At 38.4% G+C, this 22,817-nt stretch overlaps 1 protein-coding gene across 4 annotated transcripts in view; it reads right to left on the minus strand.

Moving 5' to 3' along the window:
* CTNNA3 (catenin alpha 3) overlaps positions 1 to 22,817 on the minus strand; it is a 1,791,515-nt gene that overhangs the window by 1,408,866 nt on the left and 359,832 nt on the right. The window lies entirely within an intron of this gene.

Genomic DNA, 22,817 nt, shown 5'->3' on the forward strand with positions numbered 1-22,817 from the left:
AAATATTGGGCAATATATTTACTTTGGCAAGAAAGTTGCCCATTCATAGACATAATGCTCACAGAACTAAATTTCATGCTGGGTACTCAAAGGGAGCATATGAGTAGGTTCTGTCGTGGGGGCATAGTAGGAGTTCAATAAATACTAGTGAAATTAATAAGCATGCCTGGTAGGTATTCAATAAATGTTAGTGAAATGAATAAATGTGTGTAAGACACTGGGCTACACACTGATTATAGCCTCACTGCAAATCATACAGGTCTTAATTACTCTCTATAGTAAGTCTAGGCATATTACGGAATTTGGGGGAGATTACAAAAGCAGACTCTTAGTCAGTGAATTAAAAAAGGGTAATTCAGATTGGAAGGACACATTTCTGGTGTTTTTAATTAACAAATCCTAAAGTAATTATTTTAGCTATTAAAATAGATTCTAAGTTTTTATTCAATTTTTGCAACTGTTATCACTAAGTTACTTAGCAATAGCTTCTTCTCTAAACCATCCTCCCTCCTCCTCAACCCCACACCCCTTTTGGTTCTGTTGAAACTTGTAATAGTCTTGATTTCTTTGCAGAAAAAGTTTTTTGTGGCCCAACATTAACTGCACTTAACATATAATCCTATCATGATATTGTTAAGAACTTTAAAACCTCAAAGGTAGCCAATTTCAAAGAGAGAATATAAGTAGTAATCAATCACCAGTTTCCATATTTATAGTTGCAAAGTGTAATCAAGAACTAACTTTTAAGTTAGTCTCAAAGCACCTAAGAGAAGATAGATTAAAGAAATATTAAAGATGTGGAAAGAAACACAATAACTTCTTTACACACTGAATTCTATGTGTCTCTAGAAGGAGCCTCTGGATTTCCCATGTTTTCAATTCTTTGATGGAAGCATTAGTGTGATTCTACTCTTCATTCCTACTTATGACTTAAACAGCCCGTATCTTCAGTCAGGATTCTGCATGATTAAGTGTCATCCTAGACCAATGGGATGGATCAAGAGCAACAGGCAGATCAGTGGCACCCAGAGGGAGAGAAATCCACATCAGATCTCAACACAGACCATAATCTTCTCACCATACCATGCGGATTTTTTTTACCACATTCATGACACTGGTTTTGGAGCCCTCTTCTTATCTTATCCTAAGCTTTCTTCCTAGGTGATCTTAAATATTGTCATAACTTTAAATATCATCTGAAAACTCCAAATTTTAAACCTTGAGTACACACCTCTCCTCTGAAACTCAAACTCACATATACAACTTGTTTTCTATTCTTGAATGTCTCACAGACATTGCAAACTTGTATGCAAAATTGAACTGTTGGTTTGCTTGATTCACCCTACAAAACACCTTGGATCTGCTTTTCTTTAACTTCTTCCATCCTTGTAAGTAGCTCCTCTATCTACTCATTTGCTCAGGTGGAATATTTGTGTCATATTACATTTATTTTTTACCTCCCTCCACATACACCTCACATCAGATCCATTAGTGTGTGCCACACAGATCACAAACCTGTCCAATCTCTTCTTATACACTGACAAGGGTCTAGTCAAGATACTGTTGTTTTTGACTTGGGTTTCAGCATGGGGAGAAAAGTCCATGCTTATAGTTGAAAAAAAACAGATCTTTTATAAAATTATAACATTAGAAATTTAAAACAGGCATTTAAGAATAGGTCTCAAACAAGTGTTCAACGGAACACACTCGTATTTCTTTTTCTTTTTTTAAATTTAACTTTAAGTTCATGCATCTTTATAATAGAATGAATTATGTTCTTTTGAGTATATACCTAGTAATGGGATTGCTGGATCAAATGGCATTTCTGTCTTCAGATCTTTGAGAAATCACCACACCATCTTCCACAATGGTTGAAATAATTTATCCTACAAACAGGGTATAAGTGTTCCTTTCTCTCCACAACCTTACCAACATCTATTATATATGGACTTCTTAATAGCAGCCATTCTGACTGGTGTGAGATAATATCCCATTGTGGTTTTTATTTGCATTTCTTTAATGATCACTGATTTTAAGCTTTTTTTCATATGATTCTTGACCACATATATGTCTTATTTTGAGAACTGTTTATGACATTTGCCCACTTTTTAATGGGGTTGTTTTTTCTTGTAAATTTGTTTAAGTTCCTTATAAATGTTGGATGTTAGACCTTTGACAGATTCATAGTTCGCTAAAATTTTCACCTATTCTGTAGGTCATCTGTTGACTCTATTGATAGTTTCCTCTACTGTGCAGAAGCTTTTTAGTTTAATTAGGTCCCATTTGTCAATTTTTGCTTTTGCTGCAATTGCTTTTGGTGTCTGTGTCATGAAATTATTGCCCATACCTATGTATAGAATGCTATTGATTCTTTTCTCTTCAGGGTTTTTATAGTTTTGGGTTTTATACGTAAGTCTTTAATCCATCTTGAGTTGATTTTTTGTATATGGTGTAAGGTTGAAATCCAGTTTCAATATTCTGCATATGGCTAGCCAGTTATCTCAGCACCATTTACTGAATAGGGAATCCTTTCCCCATTGCTTGTTTTTGTCAGCTTTGTGTTGAAGATCAGATAGTTGAGGTGTGTGGCCTTATTTCTAAATTGTCTATTCTGTTCCATTGGTCTATGTGTCTGTTCTTGTACCAGCACCATGCTGCTTTGGTTACTGCAGCCTTGTTGTATAATTTGAAGTCAGGTAGTGTAATGCTTCCAGCTTTGTTCTTTCTGCTTAGGATTGTCTTGGCTATCTAGGCTCTGTTTTGGCTCCATATGAATTTTAAAATACTTCTGTGAAGTATTTCAATGGTAGTTTAACAGAAATAGCATCAAATCTCTAAATCACTTCGGGCAGTATGGCCATTTTAACAACATTGATTCTTCCTATCCATGAGCATAGAATGTTTTTCCATTTGTTTGTGTCATCTCTGATTTCTTTGAGCAGTGTTTTGTAGCTCTCCTTGTAGACACCTTTCACCTCCCTGGTTAGCTGTATTCTGAGGTGTTTTATTTTATTTTGTGTGTGACCCCCATGAATGAGATTACGTTCCAGATTTGACTCTCAGCTTGATGGTTGTTGGTGTATAGAAACATTAGTGATTTTTGCACACTGATTTTGCATCCTGAGACTTTGGTGCAAAATTGTTGAAGTTGTTTATTAGGTTAAGAAGCTTATAAGGAAGTTTTCTAGATATGAGATGGTGTCATCTGCAAAAAACAGATAGTTTAATTTTCTCTATTTTTATTTGGATGCTTTTATTTTTTTTCTCTTAACTAATTGCCCTGGCCAGGACTTCCAATACTATGTTGAATAGGATTGGTAAGAGAAGGCATCCTTGTCTTGTGCCAGTTTTCAATGGGAAATGCTAGAAATGCTTCTAGCTTTTGCCCCTTCCATATGATGTCGACTGAATGTGTTTGTCATAGATGGCTCTTATTAATTTAAGGTATATTCCTTCAATACCTAGTTTATTGGGGGTTTTTTAACATGAAGAAGTGTTGAATTTTATCAAAAAAAAAAAAAAAACCTTTTCTGCAGCTACTAAGATAATCACGTGCCTTTTTAGTTATGTTATATGATGAATCACATTTATTGATTTGCATATGTTGAACCAACCTTGCATTCCAGGGATAAAGCCTACTCAATTGTGGTAGATAAGCTTTTTGATGTGCTGCTGGATTCAGTTTAATAGTATTTTGTTGAGGAGTTTTGCATCATTGTTCATCAAAAATACTGGTCTGAAATTCTCTTTTCTTTTTTTTTTTTTCTTTCTTTTTTTTGGTCTCACCAGGTTTTGACATCAGGATAATGCAGGTCTCACATCATATAGGGAGGAGTCCCTCCTCACTTTTGTTTGGAATTGTTTCAGCAGGAATGGTACCCACTCTTCCTTTTATATGTGGTAGAATTCAGCTATGAATCCATTTGGTTCTGGGCTTTTTTTGGTTGGTAGGCTATTTATTACTGCTCATTTTCAGAGCTCAATAGTGATCTATTAAGAGATTCCATTTTTCCTGGTTCTGTCTTGGGAGGGTGTATGTGTCCAGGAATTTATCATTTTCTTCCAAATTTTCTAGTGTTTGTGCATAGAGGTCTTCATAATACTCTCTTGTTATTTGTATTTCTGTGGGGTCAGTGGTTGCATCTCCTTGTTGTTTCTGATTGTGATTGTTTGAATCTTCTCTCTTTTCTTCTTTATTGGTCTAGCTAGTGGACTATTTTATTAATTTTTTCAAAAAAAGAACGGTTCCTAGATTCATTGATCTTTTAAATGGGAATAGGTTTTTTTTTTTTATCTCCATCTCCTACAGTTCAGATCTGATTTTGGTTATTTCTTGTCTTCTGCTACCCGTGGGAGGTATGTGCTCTTGGTTCTCTAGTTCTTTTAGTTGTGGTGTTAGGTTGTTAACTTAACATCCTTCTAACTTTCTAAATTTATAGCATTTTGTGCAATAAATTTCCCTTTTAAGACTGCCTTAGTTGTGTCTTAAAAATTCTGGTATGTTCTATGTTTGTTCCCATTGGTTTCATAGAACTTCTTGGTTTCTACCTTAATTTCACTATTTACTCAAAAGTCATTTGGGAGAAGATTATTCAATATTCATGTAAGTGCATGGCTTTAAGTAAATGTGTTAGTCTGGATTTCTCATTTTATTGCACTGTAGTCCAAGACATTGTATGTTATAATTTCAGTTCTATTACATTTTGTGGAGAAGTGTTTTATTTCTGATTATGTAATCAATTTCAGATTATGTGCCATTGGGCAATAAGAAGAATGTATAATCTGTTGTTTTGGGGTGGAGAGTTCTATAGATATTGAGCAGGTATGTGTCATGAAGTTCTTGTGCTGTGTTATACAGCTCCAACATATTGTTTATGTTCTTCTCCATGCTGGTTATTCTCATTAGCATTTCATCTAACCTTTATTAAAGCGTTCTTAGTTTCCTTGCATTGGGTTAGAACATGCTCCTTTAGCTCGAAGAAGTTTGTTATTCCCCACCTTCTGAAGCCTGCTTCTGTCAATTCATCACACTCATTCTCCATCCTGTTTTGTTCCCTTGCTGATGATGGGCTGTGATCCCTTGGAGGAGAAGAGGCATTCTGACATTTGGCAATTTCAGTTGTTTTGTGCAGATTTCTTCCCATCTTCGTGGATTAATCTACCTTTGCTCTTTGAAGTTGGTGACTTTTGGATGAGGTAAGTTTCAATAGCTGAATCAATCGGCTGAAGAAAGGATATCAGAGACTGAAGATCAACTCAATGAAATAAAGCAAGAAGGCAAGATTAGAGAAAAAAGAGTGAAAAGAAATGAATGACACCTCCAAGAAATATAGGATTATGTGAAAAGAACTAATTTATGGTTAATCAGTGTACCTGAAAGTGATGGGGAGAATGAAACCAAGCTGAAAAACACTCTTCAGGATACTATACAGAAGAACTTTCCCAAACTAGCAAGGCAGGCCAACATTCAAATACAGAAAATACAGAGAACGCCACAAAGATATTTCTCAAGAAGAGCAACTCCAAGGCACATAATTGTCAGATTCACCAGGGTTGAAATGAAGGGAAAAAATGCTAAGGGCAGCCACAGAGAAAGGTCAGGTTACCCACAAATGGAGCCAATCAGACTCACAGCGGATGACTCAGCAGAAACCCTACAAGCCAGAAAGGAGTGGGGACCAATATTCACTATCATTAAAGAAAAGGATTTTCAACCCAGAATTTCATATCTAGCCAAACTAAGCTTCATAAGCAAAGGAGAAATAAAATCCTTTACAGACAAGCAACTGCTGACAGATTTCGTCACCACCAGGCCTACCCTACAAGAGCTCCTGAAGGAAGTACTAAACATGGAAAGGAACAACCAGTACCAGCCACTCCAAAAACACCAAGCTGTAAAGACCATTGACACAATGAAGAAACTGCATCAACTAATGGGCAAAACAACCAGCTAGCATCAAAATGGCAGGATCAAATTCACACATAACAATACCAAACTTAAATGTAAATGGGCTAATGCCCCAAACAAAAGACATAGTCTGGCAAATTGGATAAAAAGTCAATACCCATCAGTGTGCTGTATTTAGGAATCCATCTCACGTGCAAAGACACACATAGGCTCAAAATAAAGAAATGGAGGAACATTTACCAAGCAAATGAAAAGCTAAATAAATAAATAAAAATAAGCAGGGTTGCAATCCTAATCTCTGATAAAACAGACTTTAAACCAACAAAGATCAAAAGAGACAAAGAAGGGCATTACATAAGGGTAAAGGGATTAATGCAACAACAATAGCTAACTATCCTAAATATATATGCATCCAACACAAGACCACCCAGATACATAAATCAAGTTCTTAATGACCTACAAAGAGACTTAGACTCCCACAAAATAATAGTGCAAGACTGTAGCACCCCACTGTCAATACTAGACAGGTCAATGAGACAGAAAATTAATAAGGATATCCAGGACTTGAACTCAGATCTGGACCAAGTGGACCTAATAGACATCCACAGAACTCTCCACCCCAAAGCCACAGAATGTACATTTTTCTCAGCACCACATTGCACTTATTCTAAAATTCACCACATAATTGGAAATAAAACACTCCTCAGCAAATGCAAAAGAATGGAAATCATAACAACCAGTCTCTCAGACCACAGTGCACTCAAATTAGAACTCAGGATTAAGAAACTCACTCAAAATGCACAACTACATGGAAACTAAACAACCTGCTCCTGAATGACTACTGGAAAAATAATGAAATGAAGGCAGAAATAAAGATGGTCTTCAAAACCAATGAGAATGAAGACAATGTACCAGAATCTCTGGAACACATTTAAAGCAGTGTCTAGAGGGAAATTTATAGCAATAAATGCTCACCAGAGAAGCAATGAAAGATATAAAATCAAAACTCTAATGTCACGACTAAAAGAACTAGAGGAGCAAGATCAAACAAATTAAAAAGCTAGCAGAAGGCAAGAAATAACTAACATCAGAGCAGAAATGAAGGAGATAGAGATACAAAAAGCCCTGCAAAAAATCAATAAATCCAGGAGCTGGTTTTTTAAAAAGATCAACAAAATAGATAGACCACTAGCCAGACTAATAAAGAAGAACAGAGAGAAGATTCAAATAGATGCAATAAAAAATGATAAAAGGGATATCATCACCAAGCTCACAGAAATACAAACTACCATCAGAGATTACTACAAACACCTATATGCAAATCAACCTGTAAATCGAGAAGAAATTGATAAATTTTTGGACACTTACACCCTCCCAAGACTAAATCAGGAAGAAGTTGAATTCCTGAATACACCAATAACAGAGTCTGAAGTTGAGGCAGCAATTAATAGGCTACCAAGTAAAAAAAGTCCAGGTCCAGACAGGTTCACAGCCAAATTCTACTAGACATACAAAGAAGAGCTGGTACCATTCCTTCTGAAACTATTCCAAACAATACAAAAAGAGGGAATCCTCCCTAACTCCTTTTATGAGACCAACATCATCCTGACACCAAAACCTGGCAGATATGCAACTAAAAAAGAAAATTTTGGGCCAGTATCCATGAGGAACATTGATGCAAAAATCTTCAATAAAATACTGGCAAACAGAATCCAACAGCACATCAAAAAGCTTATCCATCACAATCAAGTCGGCTTCATCCCAGCGATGCAAGGCTAGTTCAACAGTCACAAATCTATAAAAATAAACCATCATATAAACAAAACCAAAGACAAAAACCACATGATTATGTCAATTGATGCAGAGAAGGCCTTCGACAAAATTCAGTTTTTAGCCCTTTATGCTAAAAACGCTCAATAAACTAGGTATCAATGGATCATATCTCAAAATAATAAGAGCTATTTATGACAAACCCACAGCCATTATCATACTGAATGGGCAAAAACTGGAAGCATTCCCTTGGAAAACTAGCACAAGACAAGGATGCCCTCTCTCACCACTCCTATTCAGCATAGTATTGGAAGTTCTGGCTAGGGCCATCAGGCAAGAGAACGAAATAAAGGTATTCAAATAGGAAGAGAGTATGTCAAACTGTCCCTGTTTGCAGATGACATGATTGTATACTTATAAAACCCCATCGTCTCAGCCCAAAATCTCCTTAAGCTTATAAGCAGCTTCAGCAAAGTCTCAGGATACAAAATCAATGTGCAAAAATTGCAAGCATTCCTATACACCAATAATAGACAAAAAGAGAGCCAAATCATGAGCAAACTCCCATTCACAATTGCTACAAAGAGAATAAAACATCTAGGAATACAACTAACAAAGGACGTAAAGGACCTCTCCAAGGAGAACTACAAACCATTGCCTAAGAAGATAAGACAGGACACAAACAGATGGAAAAATATTCCACGGTCATGGTTAGGAAGAATCAATATTCTGAAAATGGCCTGAAAATGGCCATACTGCCCAAAGTAATTTATAGATTCAATGATATCCCCATAAAGCCACCAATGACTTTCTTCACAGAACTGGAAAAAAAAACACCTTGAACTTCATATGGAACCAAAAAAGAGCCCACAAGCCATGACGATCCTAAGGAGGAAAAAAAAAAAAAAAAAAAAGCAAAGCTGGAGGCATCACACTACCTGACTTCAAACTATATTGCAAGACTACTGTAATCAAAACAGCATGGTACTGGTACCAAAACAGAGATATAGACCAATGGAACAGAACAGAGGCCTCAGAAAGAACGCCACACAACTACAACCATCTGATCTTTGACAAACCTGACAAAAACAAGCAACGGGTAAAGGATTCCCTATTTAATAAATGGTGTTAAACTGGCTAGCCATATGCAGAAAGCTGAAACTGGGCCCTTTCCTTACACCTTACACAAAAATTAACTCTAGATGGATTAAAGATTTAAACATGAGGCCTAACACCATAAAAACTCCAGAAGAAAACCTAGGCAATACCATTCAGGACATAGGTATGGGTAAGGACTTCATGACTAAAACACCAAAAGCAATAGCAACAAAAGCCAAAACAGACAAATGGAATCTAACTAAACTTAAGAGCTTCTGCACAGCAAAAGAAACTATCAACAGGGTGAACCAGCAACCTACAGAACAGGAAAAAATTTTTGCCATCTACCCATCCGACAAAGGGCTAATATCCAGAATCTACGAAGAACTTAAACAAATTTACAAGAAAAAAAACAAACAGCTCCATTAAAAAGTGGGCAATCGGCTGGGTGCGGTGGCTCACACCTGTAATCCCAGCACTTTGGGAGGCTGAGGCAGGTGGATCGCGAGGTCAAGAGATCAAGACCATCCTGGTCAACATGGTGAAACCCCCGTCTCTTTTGTATTTACTAAAAACACAAAAAATTAGCTGGGCATGGTGGCACGTGCCTGTAGTCCCAGCTGCTCGGGAGGCTGAGGCAGGAGAATTGCCTGAACCCAGGAGGCGGAGGTTGCGGTGAGCCGAGATCGCCCCATTGCACTCCAGCCTGGGTAACAAGAGCGAAACTCCGTCTCAAAAAAAAAAAAAAAAGTGGGCAAACAATATGAACAGATGCTTATCAAAAGAAGACATTTATGCAGCAAACAAACATATGGAAAAAGGATCATCATCACTGGTCATTAGAGAAATTCAAATCAAAACCACATTGAGATATCACATCATGCCAGTTAGCATGGTGATCATTAAAAAAAATCAGGAGACAACAGATGCTAGAGATGATGTGGAGAAATAGGAACGCTTTTACACTATTGGTGGGAGTATAAATTAATTCCAACATTGTGGAAGACAGTGTGGTGATTCCTCAAGGATCTAGAACTAGAAATACCATTTGACCCAGCAATCCCATCACTGGGTATATACCCAAAGGATTATAAATCATTCTATTATAAAGATGCATGCACACGTATGTTCATTGTGGCACTGTTCACAATAGCAAAGACTTGGAAACAACCCAAATGCCCATCAATGATAGAGTGGATAAAGAAAATGTGGCGTATATACACTGTGGAATACCATGCAGCCATAAAAAAGGATGAGTTCATGTCATTTGCAGGGACATGGATAAAACTAGAAACCACCTTTCTCAGCAAACTGACATAAGAACAGAAAACCAAATACCACATGTTCTCCCTCATAAGTGGGTGTTGAACAATAAGAACACATGGACACAGGGAGAGGAACATCACACACCAGGGCCTGGGGGGGGGGGGGTGAGGGAAGGAATTGCAGGGGGTGGGGGATTAGGAGAGGGATAACATTAGGTGAAATACCTAATGTAGATGACGGGGCGATGGATGCAGCAAACCACCACCATGGCACATGTATACCTATGTAACAAACCTGCACAATCTGCACATGTACCCCAGAACTTAAAGTATAATATATTAATTTTTTTAAAAAAAGATATTATCAGGTATATTTGATCCAGAGCTGAGTTCAGTCCTGAATATCTTTGTTAATTGTGTGTCTTGATGATCTACCTAATATTGTTAGTGGGGTGTTAAAGTCTCCCCCTATTATTGTGGGGAAGTCTAAGATTCTTTGAAGCCTTTAAGAACTTGCTTTATGAATCTGGGTGCTCCTGGTTTGGGCACATATGTAGTTAGGATCTTCTTGTTGACTTGAACCCTTTACCATAGTGCAATGCCCTTTTTGCCTTTCTTGATCTTTGCTGGCTTAATGTCTGTTTTGTCAGATACTAAGGTTGCAACCCCTGCTTTTATCTGTTTTTCATTTGCTTGGTATATCTTTCTCTATCCCTTTATTTTGAATCTATGTTTGTCTCTACATGTGAGATGGGTCTCTTGAAAACAGCATACCAATGAGTTTTGGTTCCTTATCTAACTTGCCACTTTGTGCCTTTTAATTGGGGCATTTATGCCATTTACATTCAAGGTTAGTACTTACATGTGGGGATTTGATCCTGTCACCATGACATTAGCAGGTTATTTTGCAGACTTGTTTATGTGGTTGCTTTATAGTGTCATTTGTCTGTGTGCTTCAGTGTGTTTTTGTAGTGGTTGATAACAGTCTTTCCATATTTGGTGCTTCCTTTAGGAATTCTTGTAAAGTAGTTCTGTTAGTAACAAATTCCCACAGCATTTGCTCATCTGAAAAGCAGCTTATTTCTTCTTCATATATGAAACTTAGTTTGGCCAGATATTTTTTCTGGGTTGAAATGTCTTTTCTTTAAGAATGTTGAATATTAGCTGGGTGCGGTGGTTCACACCTGTAATCACAGCACTTTCGGAGGCTGAGGCAGGTGGATCACAAGGTCAGGAGATCGAGACCATCCTGGCTAACATGGTGAAACTCTGTCTCTACTAAAATACAAAAAACAAGCCATGCATGGTGGCACATGCCTGTAGTCCCAGCTACTCAGGAAACTGAGGCAGGGGAATTGTTTGAATCAAGGAGGCAGAGGCTGCAGTGAGCCAAGATTGTGCCACTGTACTCCAGCTTGGCAACAGGACAAGACTCCATCTCAAAACAACAATAACAACAAAAAAAGAATGTTGAACATTGGTACCCAATCGCCTCTGGCTCATATGGTTTCTGCTGAGAGGTCCACTGTTAGTCTGATGAGCTTCCCTTTGTAGGTGAGCCGCCTTTAACACTTTTTCTTTCATTTTGACCTTGGAGAATCTAATGATTATATGTATTAAGAATGATCTTCTTGTGAAGTATCTTAGGGGTTCTCTGCATTTACTGAGTTTGAATGTTGGCCTCTTTAGCTAGGTTGGAGAAGTTCTCCTGGATGATATCCTGAAATATATTTTCAAGTTGGTTCCATTTTCCACACCTCTTTCAGGGACACCAATGAGTCATAGATTTGTTCTCTTTACATAATCCCATATTCCTTGGAGGTTTTGTTTGCTACTTTTCATTCTTTTTTCGCTATTCCTGTCTGACTATCTTATTTCAGAAAGCCAGTTTTCAAGCTCTGAGATTCTTTCCTCTACTTGGTCTATTCTGCTATTAATACTTGTGATTACATTATGAAATTCCTGTAATGTGTTTTTTTAGTTCTATCAGGTCGGTTAGATTCTTTTCTAACCTTGCTATTTTGACTATCAGCTCCTGCATCATTTTATCATGATTTTTAGCTTCCTTGGATTGGGTTTCAATGTACTCCTGTAGCTCAATGATCTTTATTTCTATCCATATCCTGAATTCCATTTCTGTCATTTTAGCCATCTCAGTCCAGTTCAGAACCCTTGCTAGAGAGGTAACGTGGTCATCTGGAGCAAAGAAGGCACTCTGGTCTTCTGGGTTGTCAGGGTTTTTGTCCTGACTCCTTCTCTTCTTCGTGGACTTATCTTCCTTCAGTTTTTAAAGCTGCTGACCTTTGGATGGTTTTTGTTTTTTCTTTTATCCTGTTTGACCTTAAAGTTTTGATTGTGGTATAAAAAGCAGATTCAGCTCACCACCTTCATTTCTGGAAAATTTTAGGGGACCAATACTAGCTCCCAACTCTTTGACTGCATGCTGTCACTCTAGGGGGCTTATACTGAGCCCCAAGTTTGTTCATTGGCTCCTTAAGGTTAGGATTCCACTTCACTGGGGTCGGGGGAGGGGGGAGTATGCTGAGGTGCTCCCAGGCCACTGGTCACTGCACTCCAATGGGTGGTGTCAGCCAAAGTGTTTCAGAGTGCAATGATTGTGGGATCTATTCTTGCTCACAAGTGCCAGCAGCAGCAGTAGCAGCAGCTGTGGCAGAGTGGGTAGCAGGTACCAGGGTGCCTGCCTCCCTGCAAGGGTTTACCACAGTGGCAAAGGCAATGCAGCTGGGGATTGGTAGGGAGCCCCCGCTGGTGACTGTGTGTGTGGTCACCCTTAAAGTTGGCTCAGGGGTAAAGCACTGGTGGGTGCAGGTCTGGGTGCATAGGTCTCTGTGCCCTGCAAGCAGGAGTGATTGCTCAGGGCGTGGGAGGATCCACTGTTCTCTGTAGAGTGTTAGCACAAGGGCAGAGCACTGGCCAGGAAAGGGCTGCCTGACTCTGTGCCCACCAAGATTCTGTCTGCAACAGAGGTCAGTGGGGGGAGGAAGGACAGACTGTACTCCCATATGCTGGTGGTTAAGGAAAGCAAAACCTCCTTCTGCAGACACATGCCAGCAAAGCAATGTGGGGAGTTGTCTTAGGCCTAGGGGAAGCTGCAGTATGGAAGAGAGCATGTGGGTTGGTATGTGGCTGTAGGGTCCATCCTGCTGGAGCTTTCCACCAGTCAGACATAATCTGCCAGTGCAAAAGCTATGTTGTGGGACCCCACGGCACTCGAGGGTGCCCTGCAAACAGTTATACCCAGGCTGGGGCCCTGGGAGAGGACAACAAACCAAGGAAGGGGTTCTCAGGTCAGGCTGGCCTTGTCTGATGGGCGAGACCACCCTGCAGAGTTCAGGACTGACATTTCCCCTAGTCCTACACCAAATCCTCTGAGCTCCACGTAAGCTGGCTGCTGCCCCTACCCCTTCTCTAAGCAGTTCTCAATGCCAGCTTGAGTGTCCATAGTGGTCGAGGGGTCTCCCTCTGCCAGGGACCTGGAGGCCTATGCCAACAGCAGGTTGCTCCTTGACAGTGCAGCTCACCTGTTCCCCCAGAGCACTGGGGGCCAGGAATGAGTGTGGGTGTGCTGTAGCCCCATGTAGGTTTCCCAGCTTTCTCAGCATTCGGCACCTAGCTTCTATGTCTTCCCTCTGTCCATTCTCAGTGCCTTTCCCTCTGAAGATCTGTTAGGAGTGTGCCAGTTCTCTGGGTCCCTCCATGATAGCTGTTCTACCTGCCTGCGTCTAGTTGGCCATTTTGTCCCCCCACAAGTTCTTTTTCAATTTTTATGATTAATAAATTATAGGATGTACTTGGTTTTGAAACTTTTTAATATAAACATACATACACACATACATTTTCATTGTACCATAAATGTAGCATAATGTTAAATATCAGAATTCTGATTTCTAACATCCAGATAAACCCATAGGTGATTTTTCCAGTAATCACTCTTTCTAATTGATTCATCTATTGATCCCACCCCATTGACCTAAAGTTTAATATAAAATGGCAAATGGGCTGGATGCAATGGCTCATGCCTATGATCCTAGCACTTTGGGAGGCCAGGGTGGGTGGACTGCTTGAGCTCAGGAGTTTAAGACCAGCTGGACAACATGGCAAAACCCATCTCTACTAAATATACAAAAATTAGCTGGGTGTGGTGGCGTGTGCCTGCAGTCCCAGTTACTCGAGAATCTGAGGCAGGAGAATCACTTGAACCAGGAGGCAGAGGTTGTAGTGAGCCAAGATCATGCCACTGCACTCCAGCCTAGCGATTGAGTGAGACTCCATCTCAAAAAAAAAAATAGCTAGTCATGGTGATGCATGCCTGTAGTCCCAGCTACTTGGGGTGCTAAGGCAGGAGGATCGCTTGAACCCAGCAGGTTGAAGCTGCAGTGAGCTGAGGTGGTGCCAGTGCACTCTAGCCTGGGGGACAAAGTGAGACCCTGTCTTAAAAATGAAATAAAATAAAAGTGAAATTATAGTAAATAGTAACATACTTAAAGGACATTTGGTTGCTAAGTGGATGTGGCAAAGGAGTTTTACCTTGATACTTGTAAGTTGTGTTCTAATACTTAGATCTTCCTCAATACTTTAGAGAAAAGGGAAAACCATTCAGGCTCTGTTGCCCAATTATTTTACATTTACAACATGATTTTGAAAATTGAATATATATACATATTGTCACTGTTCTTATAAAGTAACTCAAATAGATGATTCTAAATATTAAAATGGGAAGAGATAAAAAACTCAAATCAACAAATATTTATGGTGGGGCTACTATGCACAAATAGTGAAGCTACTTAAAATCCACATTGTTAAGTAGGTATGAAATGAGCAATTGGCTGCAAGTTAAAGACACTCAAAATCAAAATGCTTCAAACAAGACAAAACTTTGCTTTCACAAAAAAAAAAAAAAAAAAAAAAAAAATCCTGAAGGTAAAAGCGCTCCTGAGCTGATGTGGTGGTTCTGCTTTATAAAATACCTAGGAACCCAGGCTTCTTCAAACTTCTCACTCTACCACCTTAAGTATGGCCTTATCCTCATGGTCCAAGATGGCAGCTAGAGTTCTAACTATGACATCCACATTCCAGGCAGCAGGATAGAGCCAAAGCATGCAGGTGGACTAACTTTTATGAAAGTTTGCAAAAGTTGCCCAATAAAAATGTCACTTATATGTCATTAATCTTAATTGCATCTCAAAGCATAATTACAGCTGCAAGGGAAACTGGGAGGTATAGATGCTATTTCTATTGGTCATGAATTCAGCAGGATTCTGTTTCTAGAAGACAAGGACAAATCATATCGGAGGCAACATGTCACTGCCACATCACTCTCCTGTATGTTTCCTGCAAATTTCTGAATGTTCTGTGTCTATTTTGCTCAGCCATGCTATAGGAGGCAACATGAAGCAGCTCTTAAAATTGTCTATATTTAAACTGCCTGAATTTGAATTCAGTCTCCAATGTGTCCTCATCTGTGGAATGGAGATAACATAAGACCTACTCCTAGCAGTTGTAAAGATTAATCAGTTCATACATATAAAGCTATTGGCACAGTGGCTGACACACTGAAAGATAAACTCAGTATAAATTACTATCATTATATCAACTTAGTCAAGAAGAAATGGAAGTCACCTAACTACAGGCTTGATAGCTTCCTACACAGGATCATGGGAGGCAGTCAGAAGAACAGAGTTAACACTATAGTTTTCCCGAGAAGTCCTGTTGCCACCCCAGTATCTCCATAAAGAAAATAAAGAGGAACTTACTCTACAAGTGTCATTTTCTCCAAAAAACACTTCTTATTAATACTACATTAACAACGTTAAGCAGAAAATCTAAACACACAGATCATTCCCCAAACCTTCCTCAGACAATGTCTGGGATAAATTGATATTTCGCCCTGCCGAAGAGAAGTAAACTACGAATTACGAATAAAGGAAAAGCAATTATGACAAGTGTCTTTGTTAAAGCCATCCAGCACCAAAGCTAAGATATGAATTCAAAATCCCTCCCCACAATCCTGTGGACAAAATGGTGAAATTCATACTTGCTAAAACCACCTTTACTTATAAATATTATGAAAATAGTTTAAACCACAAATCAAGCAATAAAAATCAGGTAAAGGGGGAAATCCTTTGGCTATTTTTTTCCCAAACACGTTCAAAATTGCTTTTAAGTCTTTACTGACAAAAGTGACATTGTTTTTTTAAAATAAATTGGGAATAGAGAAACTGCCAGATTACTGTGTTGGAGTACTGTGATGGGATATCACCTCTCTTCCATATTTCCCAGTCTTCTAATGTTAAATTTAGGCTCCTGTTGGCAAACTGTTTTTCTTCTTTTATGGCACAAAATGATTATCTTATTCAACTGCCAAAGTCCAAGCTTCAGAAATGCAGGATAAAGAAAAGTGAATAAACTGCTGTGTTTCCATTTTCCAACATCACTTGCAGGCAGCAGGAAGTCACAAGCATAAAACCACAGGGAAATATCACAAAGACAAAACAATTCATTTAAGGCTATTTAGAAGCATGTTAATTTTATTTTTGCTCCCAAATGTTGTCTAGTCACAGTATTGTGAGAATCAACAAAGGATTCTCCTCCAATAGGGTTAAGGGGTTGGGGTGAGGGGGGGACAGAATGGGCTATCTCAGAATTGGAACAGTGACCTAGAAGACAGTTCTATCACTCAGTTATTCAAACGATGTGGCCATCTGAACATCTTTCCCTTCCTCGGTAGCAGTGAGATGAATATATATATGTGTTAACATTCTTGAGATAAGATATAGTATCTTTTCTAGCCAAACATAACTTCTCCAAAGCCAACTTCTTCCACATGCTTTGGAGTAAGAAGGATAATATTTTTAGAGATGCTGAGAACTTCTAGGCTTTATTACTAAAAGTGAATTCATGCAGTGAAGAGGAACCCTAGTTTCAAACATCATGTCTTCCCAGTGAATTTCATTTTTACTCCTGAATCTGAGGCAATGGGCTACTTGTTCCCTCATTAAACACAAAGAAAAATAATTACTTAACAACAGAATATATAGCCATTCTCAACAAAAGCAACTGGGATTCCACAAACAATACTATATCATGACTGAATGAATGAAGTGCTGAGATGAAGAGTTTAGAAAGAAAGAAAAACCTAGTTACTTATAGAAATCTGAGTAATTACGTCTAGAAAAATAAAAGGAAGTAAAGTACATGTTCATCAAGTGAGATGTAGACAAAATTTTTTAAATTGGCTCAAAGTGTTTGGTTGAATTATCTTGAATAATAAAAGATAAAATTTCCTAGAAAATCTTTGTTTCAAAGTAAAATGATTTTCTAATTCATACTTTTGATACTTTATAAAATGAAACAAAAGGGCATTTTCGTATTCCTTTAGTGTTGAAAAATGGTCACTGGGCTTCAGCGGTCCTGAGTTTGGGAACCTGAATGGCAAACCTAAAAATTCACTTAAAGAAGGTGAATTAAGAAACTTTGTTCCTCATAAAAGAGCTCCAGTGCTTGAGGACTAAAGCATAAAACTACTTTCTGTGAACTGTAGAGATAGATTTCTGTAAGATGTCTGACTCCTACATTAGGAACTATTGATCTACATTTCTAAATAAGAAGATGGGTCATGGATACAGAACCCATTTTTTGAGAAATGTTGACCTAAAAAACACCTGTTCTGTTGATGCAGAATGAAATCAGGTAAACTGCCCTAAGCCTCCTTAAGATCTGTCTAAGCTTAGTTTATCCTGTTAGCTTGTATCTATCTCTTTTTCTTTACACATTTTTTAAAAGCAATTTTGCCTAATTTCATATCCTGTGATTTGGAGTAAATTGTCCAGTCTCAAAGAGAAGGTTTTTCTCCTACAGCTCTTACTCTGGAGCTCTTTTTTGAAAGCTTGCAAATATTTAGTAAGCATTATGCTCACCTCTGAAAGCTTCTTCCTACCTGTAATTTAATGTAGGTCTAAGCTATAGCACATAAATGCCTCTGCATTCTTTATGCGACTCTATGTCAAATCTCTACACACTGGATTATATGAAGGTCCCCTATGATTCGTACAGTCAATATATAAATCAACAAAAATGTAGAGAGGAAGGAGGGGGATTCAGTTTTAGATAGTAAAAATCAGAAAAGAATAGTCTACATACTTTATTGAAGTGTACTGCAGTGAAAAGTGTAAGCATGACTGCTTTCAAATGCAAGATGCTTAGTATGTTCATTTCCTTTGTTCTTCAAGTATTCATGGAATTAAAGAATGAGAAAACAATTAGTCATGTATTTCCTTCACTGCACTAGGTCATCATAAGCTTCTGATGACCAAATAGAACTAAAACTAAAATGGCTGATGTTCTTAAAAACCTCCCAGTTGACCCAGATAATAAGGTAGGATCAAAAATAAAAACAGGCCAATGCGGCTTTTTTCTCTAAGAAATTCTGTTGTTGCTCTTATTAGATTTACAGTTACATTGGGATGTTAAGATTTCTTTCTGTATTTTTATGGTAATTGCAGTTTGATATACATAATATTTATCATCAACAGCTCATATAATCTGTGAGCTGGTTTTATGCTGGGTGGGATTTAAATGCTCTTCAAGGAACTGTACTTTTTTGTCCCCATTTCAAAGGACTGGAGACAGGTCAGATAATAATAGCAATAACTCAGAAACCTGAAGATTAGAAAATTGAATAAGGCTGATTCTAAAAGGGCATGGAAATTTCATACCCATGCCATTTTGTTTGCTCACTGAGTAGATGATAGAGTAAAAACAACATTGAAACTAAAATCTGGGAGCATCACCTCTAATTTCTGCTATGACAGTGTCCTTTAAGGTCCTTGGCCTCTTTGGGCCTCAGTTGCCTCTTGTGAAAAATGAGAGGTCAACTAGATTATACGTAGCACTTACTTCATCTCTCACATCAATTACAATCAACTGATAATGGTTGGCTGAAGCACTGTGTTAAGAAAGATTATGAGGCTGATTCTGGACAAAAGTAGAGTGTCATGGGTGATTTGCTAAGTCTTCCATAAGGACAATGAGGGAATCACTGACATCTGCAATACATTTTCCTTATGTGATGTAAAGGACCACTAGGGTTTCTTTTAGTTACAGTCTGTAAAGGATTTTTTACAATAAAATACCATAAGGTCCTTTATACAAAATGTTTGGTCTTATTCCTTCCTCCAGCCACCCAAGCTGCTGAAAGGAAAGAGGGCCAAGGCAGAGAAGGTACCTCCAGTCCCTGCCAACATAAAGCAGAAGGCCAAGAATGTGGTGAATCCCCTGTTTGAGAAAAGGCATAAGAATTTTGGCACTGGATGGGACATGCATCTCAAAAGGGACTTCTTTTGTCAAATGGCCCCACTACATCTCGTTGTATCAAAAAAGAGCTATCCTCTATGAGCGGCTGGAAGTGCCTTCTGCAATTAATCAGTTCACCTAGGCTTTGGACTGCCAAACAGCTACTCAAATGCTGAAAATGATCCACAAGTACAGAGCAGAGACAAAGCAAGAGAAGAGGAAAGCTGCTGGCAAAGAGGATGTCCTCACTAAGATACCACCTGCCATTTGAGCAAGGGTTAACATTGTCACCACCTTGGTAGAAAAAACGAAGGCTTAGATGTTAGTGACTGCACATGATGTGGTTCCCATTAAGCTGATTGCTACAGATCTGCCCTGTATCCCAAGACGGGAGTTCCTTACTGCATTATCAAGAGAAGGCAAGCCTAAAAGACATCCAGTCCACAAGAATACTTGTACCACTGTTGCCTTCACATGTTAACTCAGAAGATAAAGGAGCTCTGGCTAAGCTGGTGGAAGCTATCAGGACTAACTACAAGGACAGATACAATGAGATTGGTCAGTACTGAGGAGACAATATCCTGGGTCCAAAATCTGTGGCTTGTATTGCCAAGCTGGAAAAGGTAAAGGCTAAAGAACTTGCCAGAAAACTGGGTTAAATGTATATTGTTGAGTTTTCTGTACACGAAAACAATCCAAATTCTCCTTTAAAAAACAGCTTGGTTGTATAGATTATCTATAATGTGACTCCTATACTGAAAATTACTTACTTTCATGACATTGTTTCCTCAATAGTACGTACACACACACACACACACACACACACACACACACACACACACACACTGATGAAGAAAAAAAAACATCTACTTCCAGCCAGGGCCACTGTCTGTGTGGGGTTTGGACATTCTCCCCATCTGTGTGAGTTTTCTCGTGGGACACAAGTTTCCTCCCATATCCCAAAGACATGCACATTAGATTAATTCGTGTATCTACAATGTCCAAGTTGGAGTGAGTGTCGGAGTGTGTGTACGACTGAGGCTGCAATGGAATGGAGTCCTGTCAAGGGCTGGTTCCTGCCTTGTCCCCCAACCTGCCAGGATAGGCACCAGCCACCCACAACCCTGAACGGGAATAAGCAGTTTAGAAAATGAATGAATTTAAGTTATTGTAAAATAAAAATGTGCAAACTGTTAAACATACAAATGCACTACACCAAACAATGGGGTCCAAAAGTGCTCAGCAAGCCTGCCATATTTATCTTTTGTTTTTGAACTCTGTGGTGATAGGAAGTGCTCCGTATAATTCTTACTTTGCAAACATTTATTCCTTGATTGAACTCACCGCCACTACAACCACCATCACTCACTGATTTCACCAAAACTTGGGTAAATAATTATCTTACTTGTTTTTATTCATCTTTCTTGCATATATGTATAGCTCACATTTATTTCAATGTTTAACATTAAAAGTGTTTTGAGTCTTTACTTAGAAGTTTGATGATATTTCTGTGACAAGAAATACGCTGTAGGAACTTACCGCTTTTCTATGCAAATTAGCCTATGGTAAAGTTGGTTTTATGTTGCTTAAAGTTGCGGTTTCCAAGCACCTATCAATAGCGTTAAGTGAGCACTTACTGTGTGTGTGCGTATAACCGTGTTTTATTTGTGCCTCGCTTTATAGCACTTCACAGATAGTGTGTCTTGTACAAACTGAAGGTCTGTGGCAACTCAGTGTCAAGTGCTTTTTTTCCAACACCATGTGCTCACTTCCTGTCTCTGTGTCACATTTTGGTAATTCCCACAATATTTCAAACTTTTTCATTATTATTATACCTGTTACAGTGATCTGTGATCTATGTTACCATCATAATTGTTATGGGGTACCATGAACAGCGTTCATAAAAGAGAGTGAACTTAATTACTCAATGTTTTCTGTGTTCTTGCTGCTCCAATGACCAGTTGTCCCCACTTTCCCTATCTCTCCCTCTCCTAGGGCTTTTCTATTCCCTGAGATACAATGTTGAAATTAGGCCAATTAATAATCTTACAATGACTCTAAGTGTTCAAAAGGAAAGATTTCCTTAAGCCAAAGCCTAACCCAGAGCAAGTCTTACCTCTCTTCTATTCTATGAAGGCTCAGAGAAGTGAGAAAGCTTCGGAAGAAAAGTCTGAAGCTCACAGAGGTTGGTTCATGAGATTTAAGAAAAGAAGATTTCTTCATAATATAAAAGTGCAATATGAAGCAGCAAGTGCTAAGGGAGAAGCTGCAGCATGTTATCCAGATTAGCTCAGATAATTGATGAAAGTGGCTACACTAAAAAACAAATTTTCAGTGTAGACAAAACAGCCTTTGAGTGGAAGAAGATTCCATCTATCACTTTCAGAGCTAAATAAGAAAAGTCAATTCCCAGTTTCAAATCTTCAAAGGACAGATGGATGCTCTTGTTGGGGCCAATGCAGCTGATGACTCTTAAAGTCATCACCTTAATTGAGGCCAATGTTCATTAACCATTCTGAAAATCCTAGGGCCCTTAAGAACTATGCTAAATCTACTCTGCCGGTAGATCTAACAAAGCCTAGACGACAGCGAATTTGTTTATGGCATGGTGCATTGAATATTTTAAGCTCACTGTGGAGACCTACTGTGTAGAGAAAAAAAAAAAGATTCCTTTCAAAATATTATGGTTATTTGACAATGCACCTGGTCACCCAAGAGCTCTGATAGAGATATACAAGGAAATAAATGGATTTTTTACACTTGCTAACACAACATCCATTCTGTAGCCCATGGATCAAGGAGTAAGTTCAACTTTCAAGTCTTATTATTTAATAAATATATTTCACAGGCTATACCTGTCATAGATAATGATTCCTATGATGGACCTGAGCAGAGTAAATTAAAAACTTTCTAGAAAGAATTCACCATTCTAGATGCTATTAAGAGCATTCATGATTCATGGGAGGAGACAAATTATCAGCCTTAATGGGAGTTTGGAAGAAGGTGATTGCAACCTGCATGAAAAACTTTGAGAGCTTCAAGTCTTCAATGGAGGAAGTAACAGTAAATGTGGGAGAAATAACAAGAGAATGGGAATTAGAATTGGAGCCTGAAGACAGGACTATTTGCTGCAATCTCATGATAAAACTTGAATGGAGGAGGAGGACTTGCTTCTACCAGGTAAGCAAAGAAAGTAGTTTCTTGAGATGGAATCTACTCCTGGTGAAGATGCAGTGAAGACTGTTTAAATGACAGCAAGGGATTTAGAATATTACATAAACTTAGTTGATAAAGGAGTGGCTGGGTTTGAAAGGATCGCTGACAATTTTGAAAGAAGTTACATTATAAGTAAAATGCTATCAAACAACATCACATGCTATGGAGAAATTTTTCATTAAAGGAAGAACAAACATCATTAATGGGGCAAACTTCATTGTGGTCTTATTTTAAGAAATTGCCAGCCA

Source organism: Sapajus apella, unplaced genomic scaffold (assembly GCF_009761245.1).
Source record: "Sapajus apella isolate SASKATOON/1434 unplaced genomic scaffold, GSC_monkey_1.0 scaffold78, whole genome shotgun sequence".
NCBI lineage: Eukaryota > Metazoa > Chordata > Mammalia > Primates > Cebidae > Sapajus > Sapajus apella.